Here is a 6,647-nt window from a genome sequence, read left to right as displayed (position 1 = left end):
GGGCCTCTCACTCTTGTGGCCTCTCCCGTTGCGGAGCACAGGCTCCGGGCACGCAGGCTCAGCGGCCATGGCTCACGGGCCCAGCCGCTCCGCGGCATGTGGGATCTTCCCGGACCGGGGCACGAACCCGTGTCCCCTGCATCGGCAGGCAGACTCTCAACCACTGCGCCACCAGGGAAGCCCTCTTTTCCATTTTAAGTTATTACAAGAGACTGAATGTAGTTTCCTGTGCTCTAAAGTTGGTCCTTGTTGTTTGAGGAAGTCTTTTCAAAACCATGTTCTCAGAGGTGGGACAGAAATTGGAATTGTTGAGCCCGTGGATAGTAAACTGCCTGCTTTTGGTTCAGATTCTGATGTAAAGATATTTGATTTGCTCCACAGAATGCTGGCCCACATAGTTTTAATTCACTGTCAAATCGAAAAAGTTGAATTCATTGCCGAATCAAAAATAACTGATTGTCATGCAGTCAAAATATTTTTTTTCATTTGTTTTTTTACCTTTTAAGAATCAACATAGCAAAGAAAAAACCTAAAGCCAAACTAAACAAGGCCAAAAGAACAGAACCTCTTTAATAGATAAATAATTAAGCTGTTTAGGTCTTAAAAGAGACAGAGAAATTTATAATTATGCAGGGAGTTCTTTCTAAAATATAGGAAATTCAGAAAATGGGAAAAGGTTGATAAAATTGACCACATAAAAGCTTGTATGGCAAAAATAGTGTAAAATAGTCAAAATATGACAAGGAAATGGTTTAATATGTAAAGAAGTTAAATTAATAATAAAAAGATTAAAAAATACAAATAGGGCTTCCCTGGTGGCGCAGTGCTTGAGAGTCCGCCTGCCGATGCAGGAGACGCGGGTTCGTGCCCCGTTTCGGGAGGATCCCACATGCCGCGGAGCGGCTGGGCCCGTGAGCCATGGCCGCTGAGCCTGCGCGTCTGGAGCCTGTGCTCCGCAAATGGGAGAGGCCACAACAGTGAGAGGCCCGCATAACGCAAGAAAAAAAAAAAAAAAAAAACAAAAACAAATAACTGGTAATCCTAGAAAGAGTATACAAATGATCAATAAACATAAGAGGAGTTATACCCTATCAAATTACCCTTATATGATAATAATACCCAGTGTTGACCAGATTGTCGGAAAACAGACATACATTATAGGTAAGAGTATAAACTGGTAGAAGCTTTTTGGAGGGCATTTGCTAACATCTATTTAAAGGGCTAATCAAGCAATGATATTGCTAGTTTAATGTACAAATATAGTCAAAAACATCACTAAGATGTAGGTACTAGGATATATATTATAACGTTGTTCATATAGTAAAACAAACCAGAAACAACCCTAATAACCCATAAATAAGGGCCAGTAAATAATCGTATGTCCAAAAACTGCAACTGTTAAAATACAGAAAAATCTCCCAGGTACCTATTTAGTGGAAAAAGCAAAGTGCAGAACAGTGTGAAACCATTTGTGTAAAATCTTTGAAAGGATATATATGTAATTCTTTTTTTCCACTGGACCCATCTACAAGAAAACTATTAACAGTTGCCACCTTTGGAGAGAGCAATTGGAGATGTGGGGATCGGAGGATAGGGAGACAGATTTTTGCTTTCCATTCCTTTCTGTATCATTTCATTTTATGAAAACCATGTGCTTATGTTATTTTTCACATGTATTATTTTTATTTTTTTAATAAAAAATAAACAAAGCCATAGTCCAAAGCTATCACAATGTACGTTTTATCTAAAGCTATGATACTGGCTATTTGTTTTGTTCTTTATTGGTTTAATTTTTTCCCTGCAGAGGGCAGGAGGGCTATATATTTTGTTAGCTTTGTGGTCTCACCAGTGTAATCACCAAGGCTTTTCAAATAAAGAACAAAGTGGGGAGTGTAAAGTAGGAATGAACAAATTATTTGAGATTCATCAGTTCTCCACATATTCCCTCCCTTAGTCCCCAGTTCTAGTTTTTATACTTTAGGATGAGAAATCACCCTATGGTTTTTAAGGTATTAAGGTCTCATCCCCATTTTATTATTGTTATTTTTTATTTACTTATATTTTGGCCGCACTGTGGGGCACGCAGGGGATTGAACCCACACCCCCTGCAGTGGAAGCAGAGTCTTCACCACTGGACTGCCAGGGAAGTCCCTCATACCCATTTTATAGCAGAAGAACTAGAATCACAGAAGAGTTATGGTGACAGAATTACAACTCCAGCTTCCACCTGTTTAATATAATGGGAGAAACCTAATGTTTATGAAATGCTAGACTGGGGACCTAAGGGTTGTAGTTAAGTGTAAATTAAGGAAGATGATCTGATTTGATCTTAAATGATCTGTAATAATTTGAAAGAAAGCATAAATAGATATTAAGATTTTGTTATTCATTCTTTACTTGTTCTAGGTGTGCTTTTCTTTCTCATGGTCTTACTTAGAGCTTTCCTCCATCTCTCGTCAATTCTTAGAATTGGGTTTTCTTTCCTCTTCCCAAATCAGAGATGTTTTCCCACCCTGTGAAATGTAGTGACTGGCTGGCCAGAGCTTACCGTAATTGTGTTCTTCTGAAGGAAATCCTTTTTTTAACTGCCGGGAATTTCAGGCTCCAAACTGGGAGGTGAAGGGAGGATGCAGGGGTGGGGGTGGGGGGCGGATTTTTGGCATACCGCCAGGTAATTGCCTTCTTTTCCCTTCAACCATCTGAAGGTGACTGGCTGGAGGCCAAGGATAAAACCACAGCCTCCCAGGGCTGGAAGGGACAGACTCAGGAATCCTGGGAGGTTGAGACCAGTGATTTCCCTCCCTACAGACAGGACCTCTTTGAACCACAGCCTAGTCTAACTTTAATGCTTTCCAAAAGGAGAAATCATATAAACTCCATTGATCACATATCCCAGTGTTAAAAACAGTATCATAAAACCTTTTCTTTCATCTAAACCAGAGTTTGCCAAACTTTTTCTGCAAAGGATCAGTAAATATTTTAGGCTTCACAGACCATATGCTCTCTTGCAACCATTTAACTCTGCTCTTGTTATGCAAAAACAGCCATAGATAATATCTAAACAAATGAGCTTGGCTGTGTTCTAATAAAACTTTATGGACATTGAAATTTGAATTTCATCTAATTTTACATGTCACGTAAAATAATCGGGTTTTTTCCCCAGCCATTTAAGACTGGAAAAACCATTCCTAACTCATGGTCCGTTCAAAAACAGGCAGCCAGGTAAAGTTTGTTGACTCCTGACCTAAACCACTGGTTTTCAAACTGCTTTGGCAAGTCCTCTGAGGGGTGAAAGAGCTGTTTGTGCTAAGCTGTCCCCACTCAGGCTTCCATTATCCATTCCCCTTTTCTCTGTTTTATATATTGAACTCCCAGGTTCCGTTTTATTTAAAGAAGGTGTTCCATTGCCAAAAGTTTAAAAAGTTACTGATCTAACCGGCATCTCCCTTTTGCAACTTAAGCATATTTTCTTTTGCTCTTCCCTCAGTGGAGATGAATAGTTTGTTATGTAACTCATTTTAAGGGCCTCTCAAGAAATCAACCATTCAATCTTTTTTTTTTTTTAATTTTTATTTATTTATTATTTTTGGCTGTGTTGTGTCTTCACTGCTGCACGCAGGCTTTCTCTAGTTGTGGCAAGCGGGGGCTACTCTTCGTGGTGGTGCATGGGCTTCTCATTGTGGTGGCTTCTCTTGTGGAGCACAGGCTCTAGGCACGTGGGCTCAGTAGTTGTGGCGCACGGGCTTAGCTGCTCCGCGGCATGTGGGATCTTCCCGGACCAGGGCTCAAACCTGTGTCCCCTGCGTTGGCAGGCGGATTCTTAACCACTGCGCCACCAGGGAAGTCCCAACCATTCAATCTTAAATAAGCCTTGTCTTTTCATCTACTTCGTAAGTCTCATATTTTGCCAATCCTTTATTTTGCATTTTTGATCTTTCTCCCCAAGTTCTCAAAGTCCTACAGAATTCTACAAAGTGAAATAATACTCACAAGGAAGAGTACCTTGCTGCATATTCCAGCATCTTTTCTCTATTATTCAGGATGGCCAACAGCACCATGGCCTGAGGGAGAGTCCAAATTGCGCTAGAAGAAAGAAACAAGTGGCAAGGCCAAGGAGACTATGCTTGGAGTCCAGTCTGAGGACAGAGAGAGTCCCTACATGGGGAAAAAAGAAGTCCTGAAGGTCAGAATCTAGGAAAATCTTGAATGGACAAGAAACAAAGTGGTAAGTAGGTAGGAGAAAGCAATTTAGGATAGGTGCCACGGGGAACAAGGGATGCCTCAAGATCAACTCCTACACCTCCCTGATACACAAATAATACATGTTCATCATAGCATGTATATACTAAAAAGAATTAAAATCACCCATAATCCTACCACTCAGAAATAATAACTTAAAACTTTGGTGTGTGTTCTTCCAGAATTTTTTCTATGAACATGCATATGTATACTTTTTATACATTCAGTATTGCTACTTAGATGTCTCATGGGCAACTGAGATTCACCATGTGCCAAAAATAATTTCTTCATCTCCTGTAAACCTGCTTTACTCATATCCACTGCCCATTTCAAAACCTAGGAAGGAGTTCCTGACCTTGCATCTCCCTCACCACCATACCATGTCTCACCAACTCTCCTTGTTAGCTTTTCTCTTCCAGAAGTCAGAATAGTCACACGCTCTGACCCATTCTTCCTAAAACCTACATCTGATTCTTAAGCAAATATAAAACACATTTATTTCAAAGAGAGTTATTTACATTTGAATAACTAAAAACCAGGCTTCCCAGTGTAGATTGGGCAGTGTTCACTGCCAGGTAATATTCTGCTACCTGCTGGACATCTGAAAGTTGTCCTTATCAGGGAAACAAATAAAGGCTGGTGCAAAGCCTTTTTCGAACTAAGACCTCAAACAGACAGACATCCACAATAGAATGAGCCAGTCTGGGCTGTTAAAGAGACTCTGGGTGGGGAGTTAGCTGCCCTGGACATTAAGGCCAGAAATCTGCCAGGTATCCAATTTCCTGTGTCCACTGCTGTGCAAATTCATCACGTGCTCCTCATCTCCTAATTTAACAATCCATATGCAGAGTTACCAGAAACCTTTGGGATTCCAAAAACAGTCATCCCATATAGCACTCACTTCAATAATACATAGCCCTTGCAAGCCACCCAAATGCCTGAAGATCAGTTACGCATTCATTCAGCAACTATGTACTGAGTACTGTGTTTCAGGCACTGTGTCAGATGCTGAGTACATAGTGAACAGGAAAACTAAAGTCTCTGTTTTCTTGGAGCATAGGAGAGAAAACAATTGATAAGGGGTAAATTACAACAAGGTATGAGGAATGATGTGATGGGAAAGTACATGACTGTAGGAAAATACAGAAAAGAGACTTTCCAACTTGGAGGTCAGTGAAAATCTCCTTGAGGAAGTAACTTTTAAGTTGAGCCCTGAAGAAATAGACCTTAGCCACATGGAAGAGGAGGTAATAGGCGTCTTCCCTGGTGGTCCAGCGGTTAAGACTCCACGCTTCCAATGCAGGGGTTGTGGGTTCGATCCCTGGTCAGGGAACTAAGATCCCACATGCCATACGGTGCGGCCAAATAATAATAAAGAAGAAAGAGGAGGTAATAGGAGGCGAGCGATCTAGGTGGAGGAAGGGTAGCCTGGTGGTCAAGGATGTGGAGAAGCTGCCAGAGGAGAAAGAGAGTGAGGTCAGCAGTTGGAAGGGAAAAGGAGGTCCAGGGAAAGGTTTTTGTTTTTATTTTTAATTTTATTTATTTATTTTTTGGATGCGTTAGGTCTTCGTTGCTGTGCATGGGCTTTCTCTAGTTGCTGCGAGCAGGGGCTACTCTTCGTTGCACGTGCTTCTCATTGTGGTGGCTTCTCGTTGCAGAGCACGGGCTCTAGGCATGCGGGCTTCAGTAGTTGTGGCATGTGGGCTCAGTAGTTGTGGCTCACGGGCTCTAGAGCCGCAGACTCAGTAATTGTGGCACACAGGCTTAGTTGCTCCGCGGCATGTGGGATCTTCCCAGACCAGGGCTCGAACCTATGTCCCCTGCATTAGCAGGTGGATTCTTAACCACTGTGCCACTAGGGAAATCCCAAGACCCTATTTTTAAATAAGGTAACATCTCTCGCTGCGGAGCACAGGCTCCGGACGCGCAGGCCCAGCGGCCACGGCTCACAGGCCCAGCCGCTCCGCGGCATGCGGGATCCCCCCGCACCGGGACACGAAGCCGCAGCCCCTGCATCGGCAGGCGGACTCTCAACCACTGCGCCACCAGGGAAGCCCAGCAGGTGGATTCTTAACCACTGCGCAACCAGGGAAGTCCCCAGGGAAAGGTTTTTGCTGTTGATATTTTTGAGGTTTTATAAGATGGGATAGAAAACAAATAAGGGTAAAATTAAGCAACTGATGAATTTGAGTAAAGGGTATATGGAGAAGTTACCCCCTCCAAAGAAAAGTGACCATGTTAGTCCCCTGGTAGTAACTCTCTGATGGCTTCCAAAGACATGAAAAGGAAAACTCATTAGGACTTACAAAGTCCCTGAGAGGTAGACCCTGCTTATCTCCCTGGCCTTATCTCCTTTCATTCTGTTCTTTGATCACAGCCTTGCAGCCACACAGATCGTGAGTACTTTA

This window comes from Lipotes vexillifer, unplaced genomic scaffold (assembly GCF_000442215.2).
Source record: "Lipotes vexillifer unplaced genomic scaffold, Lipotes_vexillifer_v1.1 scaffold259, whole genome shotgun sequence".
Classification (NCBI taxonomy): Eukaryota; Metazoa; Chordata; class Mammalia; order Artiodactyla; family Lipotidae; genus Lipotes; species Lipotes vexillifer.
This window is presented reverse-complemented; position numbering follows the sequence as displayed.